This window comes from Triticum aestivum, chromosome 6A, assembly GCF_018294505.1.
Source record: "Triticum aestivum cultivar Chinese Spring chromosome 6A, IWGSC CS RefSeq v2.1, whole genome shotgun sequence".
NCBI classification, from domain to species: Eukaryota; Viridiplantae; Streptophyta; class Magnoliopsida; order Poales; family Poaceae; genus Triticum; species Triticum aestivum.
Genome location: NC_057809.1, coordinates 481,432,098 through 481,444,269, shown reverse-complemented (window position 1 = coordinate 481,444,269; position 12,172 = coordinate 481,432,098).

Below are 12,172 nucleotides of genomic sequence, written 5' to 3'. Positions count from 1 at the left end.
TTCATCCTATATATCAATCTTCACCTCCGGACTATTCTGGAGTTCCTCGTCATGTTTGGGATCTCATCCGGGACTCCGAACAACCTTCGGCTGTCGGTGTTCTGGGAACGGGGGTCCCCAGACTTGCCTGCCTGCGGCCCATGGCGTGGCTTTGCTGGCAGGCCTGTACGGCCCATCTTCATCAACAAGGAATCAAGACCCTCGCGAGGGGCCAATCCTTGCAAGGCGGATGACGCAAGGCCTCCTCGCCTCACCAAGATGGCTCATGAGGGGCGAAGAGTTCAAGGCCGAGCAAACCTCGCGAGGTTCTCGTGACGTAAGCCATGACGATCGAGACCAGGCGGGCGCCAGCGCGCGCAGCGTCCTTGTTTCCTCTTTAGTGCTAAGGGGGCAAGCGCAGGCGTGGAGTACCGAGGCATCAAGCAAAGGTTTCCATATTTGTGCAATGAGACCAAGACCAGAAGGACGGCAAGACGGAGGTCACCATGGAGCCCAGGACGGCGTCACCGCCAGAACCTTTGGCAGGCGAAGACCACCTTTTGTTAGGATAGCTTGTACTGGTTGTCCCCTTTCAAAATTGGTCGTTGTTGGCTTCCTTCCCGCTCAATATTTTGGGAGAGGACCAGGGCCTCTATAAATAGGACTAGCCACCACCATAGGCAAGGACGGATCATCAAGATCATCCTCAGCCCCACAAGTTCACCAAGCACAAGAACACCTCAACCTCAGGAGGCTGTTCTTCCCCTTGTACTCTTCGTCTTCAGCCCAAGAGGCAATCCACCACCGCCACACTGGAGTAGGGTATTACACCACAACGGTGTCCCGAACCAGTATAAATCTTGTGTCCTTTGTGTTGCGAGTTCGTCGAGTTAGTTCGTGAGATCTAGGCTAAGTTAGGACGTGGATCGATAGGGGGGAGATCTTCGGGCGCGCACCCCGGTGTTCTAACCTTAAGGGTTTTGCCAGAACCTGAGATCCGACATTTGGCGCGCCAGGTAGGGGTGCTCTGGAGCTTCTTCCCCACTAGACGATCCGCCGACGCTCTAAGGTTCTGATGTCCGGTGACCCGAGGGCTGACGACGACCGATGGGCAGCCTGGCCCGCCCGGGCGGCGCCGCCTGCCCAGGAAGACCTCAACCCTGCGTCTCAAGTGGCGCGCGCACCAAACACCATGGGGCGTGGGCGGCACGACCACTCACCCTCTGATCTTACCCCCCGACAGACGCGAGCCGCTGCAAGGGCCGCAAGCCACACCGCAGCGATGGCGCCACACACCAGGAGGGAGCAGGCGAACATGCGGGCCGTGCTCACAGTGACACGGGAGCTACTGCGGTGCCGATTGATGGAGAGCGGCCGGGATGCACTGCTGGAATGTGTCACCGAGCTCCTGGACACGGCGGCCACGAGAGCGCCGCCTTTTTGCTACCAGCTCACGCCCCAGGCAGCGGCAGGACCCCATGGCGGGCCTCGCCGCGCTCGCGTACCCCCAAGTGCACCCAAGGGCTTCGTCGACATCAGCACGGTCCATGGTGGAGGGCGCCCCCTTGCATCCGAGCCACCTCGGATGGGCGCGGACACGAGCGTCATCGCGCACGGCCCCAGCGGAGCACTGCCCCACCATCCTTAGGACAGCGTGACAGGCCGAGCGATGTGGAGTGTGGGGCACTTCGGCGAGGTCTTCGGGGCAGCGGCCTCGGAGTCCTACGTGCCCCGCATGATGGATCATGAGTACACGCCAGAGGACGGCCCCGGCTCGTTCCTCGGGCCAGGATGGGAGGAGGAGGCGTTAGGAGCTGAAGCCTTCGAGGAGCCGCCAGAGAGCCCTGTCGGCCGCGCCGTCGACGATAGATACAGGGTACCATTAATCCCTCAGGGGCAATCTTATACTAACCATGAGTCACAGATGAACCAGGTCATGGCGCCGAACGATGGTTCTGGCACGGCGATGCCCGCCCCGATAGGAGAGACCCACTGGGGGCTGTGTGGAAGGGGCCAGGAGCAAGGCCCATTCCCGCGTCGCGCGGAGCAAGGCAACGCCCGGAGGTAGGCCCTCTACCGGGGTGGCGTCCGCGACCCTTCCCCCGGCAGAGGACCCGTGGTCGCCGGGGGCGCCGCTGGCGTCCCCTCTGCCCTCGTTGGGCCGGCCTGGTTTCCGGTCGTCCCAACAGTGGTAAGGGGTGGCGCAAGGCGGGACCCCCATCAGGCAATATGAAGTAAGGCTCACGCGTATGAAGATCGCCGCCCGTGACACTCTCGCGTAATAATGAGTGGGGTTATACATGCCCCGGAGCCTCAGGAGAGCTGCCCTCGGGCCTCGGGGGCTCCCTCCCACGCCCAGTGGCAGCACTTAGCTCCGCGCTGGTGAGAAGACGTCGAAGACTAGACTAGGCGATAGATGCGGTCGTTTGATTTGGATCTCTTTTCTGTAACCCTGCCTTCTGGATTTGGATTTAAGTTGAAGTTAAATTTTCATTTGATGTGCGTGGGGGATGCCTTTTCTCATTCGAGATTTTTCTCGCAGTCTAGTTCTTGCCTTATTTCGGAGTTCACGCCAATCGCTCCCCCCTCACGGGCTCCTCGTGAGCCGGTTCGGGCATGAAGCACACGAGCCATGCACGTGTCAAGACGTGGCTGGCGCTCGCTTATCATGCGGCCCTCTCGGGCGTGTCGACGAATTCCTCCAGAGCTTCTCAGAAACCTACAATCTCTTGAGCCAGTTCTGGGCTCGTCCAGGCTAAGGTAAACCGCAACAACAACCTTGCCCCAGCATACGTAAGCTCGCGAAGACGCGTACTCAATTTGACACGGAAGGATCAAAGCTGCGACTTGTTTACATGAGGGGCTCCCCCTCTCAAAAATTCTCTTACAATCTTCCGGGGCCACGCTCAAGTTTTTACAGGGTAAACAGCAAGGAAACAAGGGAGCAGCCGGATATGTCGCTCATCGCATCCCCCGTGTCATCTTTAGACGCACTGCTGGCGTCACTGTCGCCATCATTGGCGTGGCCTCCACCTTCACCGACGCCGGCGTCACCGTCATCAACCACGTCGCCTTCGTCCGCCGCAACCACTACCCCGTCGTCATTAGAAGCGAAGGCCCTGACCAACGCATCAACGTTGTCTTCAACCCATCACGCCAAGTCGCCCCGGATGGCTTCCGGTACGGGAGCAATGGCGGCGTCAAAATTGAAGTTGGGATTGATGTTCCGGAGGTGGCTGAAGATGCGGGAGAACTCGCGCCCAAGCAGACTGTGACTCCTCTCTTCAACAAGCTGGCGAGCCCTCTCGGAACGGTTCTGAAGGCGCGTCACCACATCGCCAAAGAAGCAGAGGTGGCTGGCGTAGTCGTTTGCATGGGGATGATGAGCATTCTCGTCGCAGATGTGGCCCAGGGCGGTGTTGGCCCTATTCCTGAGGTCCTCGAGCATGGGGCATGCACGCACTCCAATGTCCGCCGCTCGAGCACTTCTTCCTTGTTCTGCCGCGTGATGGACTCAGCATCGGCGATCCATTGCCGAAGAAAGAGCAGCTCGGCGCGGGCGGAAGCCAGCTCAGCCTGCGCTGAGGCTAGGGCGGATGCGGTGGCCTCCTCGCGCCGCTCCACCTCGACCAACCTGGACTTGAGGGCAGCAATCCAACCAGCGGCCCCGGCTTCCACGAGCTTCAGCTTCAGGTTGTGCTTGCCCTCAAGATCCGCGTGAGCCTCGGCCACCCGGCGGTAGACCTCATCCTGGGCCCTGGCCTCGCGTGCACCAACGTCGTCCTCTGCCTGAGCAACCTGGCGCTCCCTCATCTCCAGTCGTTCAAGTTCAAGGCTACGCTCCACGGCTTCCAGCGCCAGTACGTCCTCGTGCTTCTGGATCTCTTCCTCCTTGGCGGGCGACCCCCTCAACAACGCAAGGGCAGCCCTGCGCGCCTCCACCTGTTGATCCAAGACAGCGCTCCAGGCTTGGAGCCCCCACGCGCGTTTCTCCGCGGCCTTGCGACGGCGGTCAGCTTCACGAGCCTCATCCAGAGCTTGGGAGCAGGCCTCACGAGAGGCTGCAAGGGAAGCCTCACCTTCATGTTATCCAGCTCACGTTGGTGGTGCTCGAGGTTGATGGCCACTTTCAGCTTGTGCCACTCCTCCGCCAACCGAAGACCCTCGGCCTCAAGGCGCACATCGGCACCCACGAGTTCTTCACCGAGTCGGTTCATCGTGCCCATCACCTCCTGGAAGAGATCATGGCGAACAACGCTCCGCCCGTGCTCGAACTCGAGCGCACGGCCCATCTCGCCCTCCGCTACGGGGGCTGTGGGTGACCCCTGATGCGGTGCGCCCCCTCTCAGCAGGGAGCAGGGGGCTGGGGGCTGGCGCAGCCCCAGGCGCCAGCCTGCCCTCGCGAGGGGACTGAACTGAACGGGGCCCGCTGCTTGAAGAAGACCCCAGGATTGAAGCCAGCCAGCTACCGACCGTGACCAGCGGAGGAGCCCTTGGGACGCCTGCTGCGCTCTGAGCGAGGCCGCGAAGAAAGGACGACGAAGGTGCAAGCTCAAGGCGCCTTGATGACGAACCAACTCCCACGGTTGACCCCACGCCATGGGCAGCGCACGAGCCTGCAGCGCTCGAGCTTGGTGGGTGCAACAGGGCGAGAGGGAGCTGCTTCTCAGGAGACTTCGCGGCCTTGGCAGAAGGGGTCCTGAGAGGCCAATCGTTAGGAAGGAAAGCGGCACACAGAAGATCACCAAGATAAGGTACTTACTCGTCCACGGCGATATACTTCCTCCATTTCAATGACCCGAAGGTGCCGCTGCCGCAGCTCGGGGACCCCTTTCTCTTGCGGAGTTCTGCGAAGTCCACGCACAACCGACCGAAGCACTGGACATGGAGGCCGACACGAGGCGCGGCTGGGGAAGTGCTCGGAGGGGCAGCCTTAGAAGCGCCAGGCTGAGGAGAGCTGGCTGGCTCTGCCTCGCAGTGACTTGCCGAGGCCTCAAGAGCCCCGGCCGCGGGAGACACGGGCTGCGTCGCCACTTCAACCGCCGCCCCAGGGCAAGAGTCATGGGACCCTGAGGTCGACGCTTCAGAAGCCCTGGGCGGCATTGGCATCTCGGCACCTTCACTATCGGACCCCAGCGGTGTACGCCCCCCCCTGCGCCAACACTTGGGGCGAGCTCGGCGCTAGCGTAGAGGAAAGGAACCACGACGATGGGGTTCTCGCGGGGCCCCACGAGGCCAGCTGGGTGCAGCCCCCACTCGTCGAAGGAGGGCATCCGCTCTGCGAAGGTCATCTTGCTCGAGCAGTGGTACAAAACACAACTCTTCCTCAGCAAGTCGTCCGGCAACTGGACGCCCGTCAAGACATCAAGCACCGTTTGCCACGCCTCATGGGGGAACTTAGACTCCTGAAGTCTCATGTGGTCCTGGCTGCTGAGCAAGGCCCACATCGGTCGGGAGTGGCGCTGAAGCGGAGAAATTCGGCGCCGGATGAACTCCCTCACCACCATGGGTGCAGTCACGCCAAGGTCTTTGAGCCATCTCAGTCTGAGCCAGAAGGGGACAAGGCGCGGATCAGCGAGCCTCCAGTGGCACCAACCGGAGTTAGGAATGGTGGGCCCAAACGGAGAGGAGAGCAGGGGGCTGAGCACTCTGGCATCAACAAACACCCACCGTGTCCGGAACCCGCTCGTGGATGGTGGAAGCTTGAAGTCAATCCCGTCACCGGCCGTCACCGCCACGGCCTGAAAGCTCAGGCATCCGGAGCTCTGCCGAGGATCAATCAGGTGCAGTGAGAAGAAGTGGCGAAGAAGAGCCACGGAGGGAGTAATGCCTACCATGGCCTCGCAAACGAAGGCGAAGACGGCAAGAAGGGTCACTGATTGGGGATCAAGGTGCAGCATGTGGATCTGATAATGGGAAAACACTGCATTGAGGAAAGCGGAGAAAGGAGGGACCAAGCCGGCCCAGAGGGCGTCGATGAAGAAGGGGACCTCAGTGGTCGTCCGGTCGATGCGAGCATGGTAAGCAGGCCAAGCCACCGTCTCTCCCCACACGTTGAAGCTGGATGCGAGAATGCGACGCACCTTGCCCATGGCCTCATCGTTGAGCACCCACGATCGGCCTACTGCGGGCTCGGCGGCCGGGGGCGCACTAGGCGAAGACAAAGGCTTCTTACCCTTATCCGCTTGCATCGGCGCCATGGCGATGGGGCGAGCAGAGCTAAGATCAGATGGGAAAGAGGAGCAGAGTCTGGGGGGAAGCAGAGGAATTGGAGGAGAATGGTGCAAGCGATGGAAGAATAACCATGTAGACCGCGGTGGACGTTTAGCCAGGCGGGTATCAAGGCAGCGTGGGGAAGCGGAGACACCCACGTCCAATCAACCGCCACGTGTTGACCGAGGCCGTAGGCTATGGGGGCCCGCGGCGCTCCGCACTTGACCCTTGGCTTCGCCTTGAAGCCAAGCCCGACCACGCCTTGGGCCCGGGGGCTACTGTCGGCATTCTGGGAATGGGGGTCCCCAGACTTGCCTGCCCGCGGCCCACGGCATGGCTTTGCTGGCAGTCCTATACGACCCATCTTCATCAACAAGGAATCAAGACCCTCGCGAGGGGCCAAGCCTCGCGAGGCGGATGACGCAAGGCCTCCTCAAGAGCGGCCTCACTAGGCTGGCTCGTGAGGGGCGGAGAGTTCAAGGCCAGGCAAACCTCGCGAGGTTCTCATGACATAAGCCATGACGGTCGAGACCAGGTGGGCGCCAGCGCGCGCAGCGTCCTTGTTTCCTCTTTAGTGCTAAGGGGGCAAGTGATACGTCTCCAACGTATCTATAATTTTTGATTGCTCCATGCTATATTATCTACTGTTTTGGACATTATTGGGCTTTATTATCCACTTTTATATTATTTTTGGGACTAATCTATTAACCGGAGGCCCAACCCAGAATTGATGTTTTTTGCCTGTTTTAGGGTTTCGAAGAAAAGGAATATCAAACGGAGTCCAAACGGAATGAAACCTTCAGGAACGTGATTTTTAGGAAGATTATGATCCGGGAGACTTGGACCCTACGTCAAGAAAGAAAAGAGGAGGCCACGAGGTAGGGGGCGCACCTACCCCCCCTCCCCCCAGGTGCACCCTCCACCCTCATGGGCCCCCTGTTGCTCCATCGACGTACTCCTTCCTCCTATATATACCTACGTACCCCAAACAATCAGCTACGGAGACAAAAACCTGATTCCACCGCCGCAACTTTCTGTATCCACGAGATCCCATCTTGGGGCCTGTTCCGAAGCTCCGCCGAAGGGGGCATCAATCACGGAGGGCTTCTACGTCAACACCATAGCCCCTCCGATGAAGTGTGAGTAGTTTACTTCAGACCTACAGGTCCATAGTTAGTAGCTAGATGGCTTCTTCTCTCTTTTTGGATCTCAATACAATGTTCTCCCCCTCTCTTGTGGAGAACTATTCGATGTAATCTTCTTTTTGCGGTGTGTTTGTTGAGACCGATGAATTGTGGGTTTATGATCAAGTCTATCTATGAATAATATTTGAATCTTCTCTGAATTCTTTTATTTATGATTGGTTATCTTTGCAAGTCTCTTCGAATTATTAGTTTGGTTTGGCCTACTAGATTGATCTTTCTTGCAATGGGAGAAGTGCTTAGCTTTGGGTTCAATCTTGCGGTGTCCTTTCCCAATCACAGTAGGGGCAGCAAGGCACGTATTGTATTGTTGCCATCGAGGATAACAAGATGGGGTTTTCTTCATATTGCATGAGTCTATCCCTCTACATCATGTCATCTTGCTTAAGGTGTTACTCTATTTTTAACTTAATACTCTAGATGCATGCTGGATAGCGGTCGATGAGTCGAGTAATAGTAGTAGATGCAGGCAGGAGTCGGTGTACTTGTCTCGGACGTGATGCCTATATACATGATCATACCTAGATATTCTCATAACTATGCTCAATTCTGTCAATTTCTCAACAGTAATTTGTTCACCCACCGTAGAATACTTATGCTCTCGAGAGAAGCCACTAGTGAAACCTATGGCCCCCGGGTCTATCTTCATCATATTAATCTCCTACTACTTAGTTATTTCCTTTGCTATTTACTTTGCCTTTATTTTACTTTGCATCTTTATCATAAAAATACCAAAAATATTATCTTATCATATCTATCAGATCTCACTCTCGTAAGTGGCCTTATAGGGATTGACAACCCCTATTTGCGTTGGTTGCGAGGATTTATTTGTTTTGTGCAGGTACGAGGGACTCGCGCGTAGCCTCCTACTGGATTGATACCTTGGTTCTCAAAAACTGAGGGAAATACTTACGCTACTTTGCTGCATCATCCCTTCCTCTTCAGGGAAAACCAACGCAGTGCTCAAGAGGTAGCAAGAAGGATTTCTGGCGCCGTTGCCGGGGAGGTCTACGCAAAAGTCAACATACCAAGTACCCATCACATACCCTTATCTTCCGCATTACATTATTTGCCATTTGCCTCTTGTTTTCCTCTCCCCCACTTCACCCTTGCCGTTTTATTCTCCCTCTCTCTCTATCCTCCCTCTCTTTCTCTATTTGCCTCTTTTTGCCCACTTGCTTTTTGTTTGCTTGTGTGTTAGTTTGCATGCTTGTCACGATGGCTCAAGATAATACTAAATTGTGTGACTTCACCAATACCAACAATAATGTGCTTATTAGCATTCCGATTGCTCCTCTTACCGATGTTGAATCTTGCGAAATTAATACTGCTTTGCTGAATCTTGTCATGAAAGATCCGTTTTCCGGCCTTCCTAGTGAAGATGCCGCTACCCATCTAAATAGCTTAGTTGATTTGTGTGACATGCAAAAGAAGAAAGATGTGGATAATGATATTGTTAAATTAAGTTATTTCCTTTTTCGCTTAGAGATCGTGTTAAAGCTTGGTTTTCGTCTTTGCCTAAAAATAGTATTGATTCATGGAACAAGTGCAAAGATGCTTTTATCTCTAAGTATTTTCCTCCCGCTAAGATCATCTCTCTTAGAAATGATATTATGAATTTTAAGCAACTTGATCATGAACATGTTGCACAAGCTTGGGAGATAATGAAATTAATGATACGTAATTGCCCTACTCATGGTTTAAATTTGTGGATGATTATACAAAAATTTTATGTCGGATTGAATTTTGCTTCTAGAAATCTTTTAGATTCGGCCGCGGGAGGCACTTTTATGGAAATCACTTTAGGAGAAGCTATTAAACTCCTAGATAATATTATGGTTAATTATTCTCAATGGCATACTGAAAGATCTACTAATAAAAAGGTGCATGCGATAGAAGAAATTAATGTTTTGAGTGGAAAGATGGATGAACTTATGAAATTATTTGCTAATAAGAGTGTTTTTTTTCTGATCCTAATGATATGCCCTTGTCTACTTTGATTGAGAATAATAATGAATCTATGGATGTGAATTTTGTTGGTAGGAACAATTTTGGTAACAACGCGTATAGAGGAAATTTCAACCCTAGGCCTTATCCTAGTAATTCCTCTAATAATTATGGTAATTCCTAATACAATTCTTATGGAAATTATAATAATATGCCCTCTAATTTTGAATCTAATATTAAAGAATTTATTACTTCACAAAAGAATTTTAATGCTTTGATTGAAGAAAAATTGCTTAAGATTGATGACTTGGCTAGGAACGTTGATATAATTTCTCTTGATGTTGATTCTTTGAAACTTAGATCTATTTCACCTAAGCATGATATCAATGAGTCTCTCAAAGCCATGATAATTTCCATTGATGAGTGCAAAGAAAGAACCGCTAGGATGCGTGCTAAGAAAGATGCCTTTATAAGAGCGTGTTCTTCTAGTTCCTATGAAAATAAAGATGAAGATCTAAACTTTATTGATGTATCCCCTATTAAATCTTTGTTTTGCAATATGAATCTTGATAATGATGGGACTGAATATGATCCACCTTTACCTAGAAGGCGTTCCAAGAATTCGGAATTTGTTGATCTTGATGCTAAAATTGATAAAAGTGGGATTGAAGAAATTAAAACCCTAGATGTTGCTAAACCCACTATTATGGATTTCAAGGAATTTAACTATGAAAATTGCTCTTTGATTGATTGTATTTCTTTGTTGCAATCCGTGCTAAATTCTCCTCACGCTTATAGTCAAAATAAATCATTTACTAAACATATCGTTGATGCCTTGATGCAATCTTATGAAGAAAAACTTGAATTGGAAGTTTCTATCCCTAGAAAACTTTATGATGAGTGGGAAACAACTATTAAATTTAAAATTAAAGATCATGAATGCTATGCTTTATGTGATTTGGGTGCTAGTGTTTCCATGATTCCAAAAGAGCATTCTACAAATGGCGGTTTTCTATGTAAAGAGAAACAGGCAATCCAAACTTCAAATGATATAAGTGAAGCACATGAAGCATTCTATAAAGCCATACTCAAAAGATATAAGTGAAGTGCAAAGAGCATTCTATAAATCAATCAAGGACTATCTCATACCAGCATGGTGCATAAAAAGAAAAATAAAAACCTAAATGCAAAAGACGCTCCAAGACTTGCACATATCGCATGAACGAAACGAATCTGAAAACATACCGATATTTGTTGAAGAAAGAGGGGATGCCTTCCCAGCATCCCCAAGCTTAGACGCCTGAGTCTCCTTGAATATTTACTTGGGGTGCCTCGGGTATCCCCAAGCTTGAGCTCTTGCCTCTCTTCCTTCTTCTCACATCGAGACCTTCTCAATCATCGAACACTTCATCCACACAAAACTTCAACAGAAAAACTCGGTAAGATCCGTTAGTATAATAAAGCAAATCACTACTCTAAGTACTGTTTCAAACCAATTCATATTTTGTTTTTGCATTGTGTCTACTGTAATATAAATTTTCCATGGCTTAATCCACTGATATAAGTTGATAGTTTCATCAAAACAAGCAAACTATGCATCAAAAACAGAATCTGTCTAAAACAGAACAGTCTGTAGAAATCTGAACATTCACCATACTTCTGATACTTGAAAAATTCTACCAAAATTAGGAAAAATAAAAAATTTGTATATGAAGACAGTGCAAAAAGAATCAGAACCATTCGACGTTCCAGCTAAAAATGTAAAAGCGCGCACTACAGCCAAAGTTTCTGTCCTGCACCGTACAAACCATCAAGCAAATGTAAACATCCTAAAGGCAAACCTTGGCACATTATTTTTATAATACAATGGAATTGTACAAGGGGATAATTTTTTTTTGAAAAGTTTCTGTAATCAAGATTCACAAAGTTGCCGTGAGCATGAACAAAGTTCAAGGAGCTCTCCCACTTCAACAGTGCTTGTCTTTCTCACTTTCACTTTCCTTTTTGAAAAGTTTTGGGTTCCCCTATTTATTTTTGTTGTTTTTAAACTATATGAAAGCACTCAACAGAAATAAATGACTCTCTAAAACTTCCGGGTTGTCTCCCTGGCAGCGCTTTCTTTAAAGCCATTAAACTAGGCATATAGTGCTCAAGTAGTGAATCCACCCGGATCCCAAGGTATATCAAAGCCAATTTTAATTAACAATGATTTGTAATTTAGTATTGAGCACAAAGAAACATATATCAAGCAATGGAGAAGTCTAACTCTCTTCCTATGCATCGGCATGTCATAAAAGAACAATTCATGCAGACCTAGTAAAGGCCAATGCATAGTATAAACAATTTCTTGCAATTTTATCATGTTGGAAACATAGAGAGGTGGAGATATAGTTCCTCTCTCATAATAATTGCAAGTAGGAGCAGCAAGCACATGCATATTATATTTATCGAAATCATCATGTGCAACGGTAAAAGGCAACCCATCAATATAATCCTTAATAAGTGCAAACTTCTCCGATATAGTATAATCGGGAGAATTCAAAAAGATAATAGGACTATCATGCGTGGGTGCAATAGCAACAATTTCATGTTTAACATAAGGAACTATAGCAAGTTCATCTCCATAAGCATAATTCATATTGGCATCTTGGCCACAAGCATAGCAAGCATCATCAAAAAGGGATATTTCAAGAGAATTAATGGGATCATAACAGTCATCATAGCAATCATCCTTCGGTAAGCACGAAGAGGAATTAAACAATGTATGAGTTGAAGAGTTACTATCATTAGAAGGTGGGCACGGGTGATCAATCCGCTCTTCCTCCTTTTGT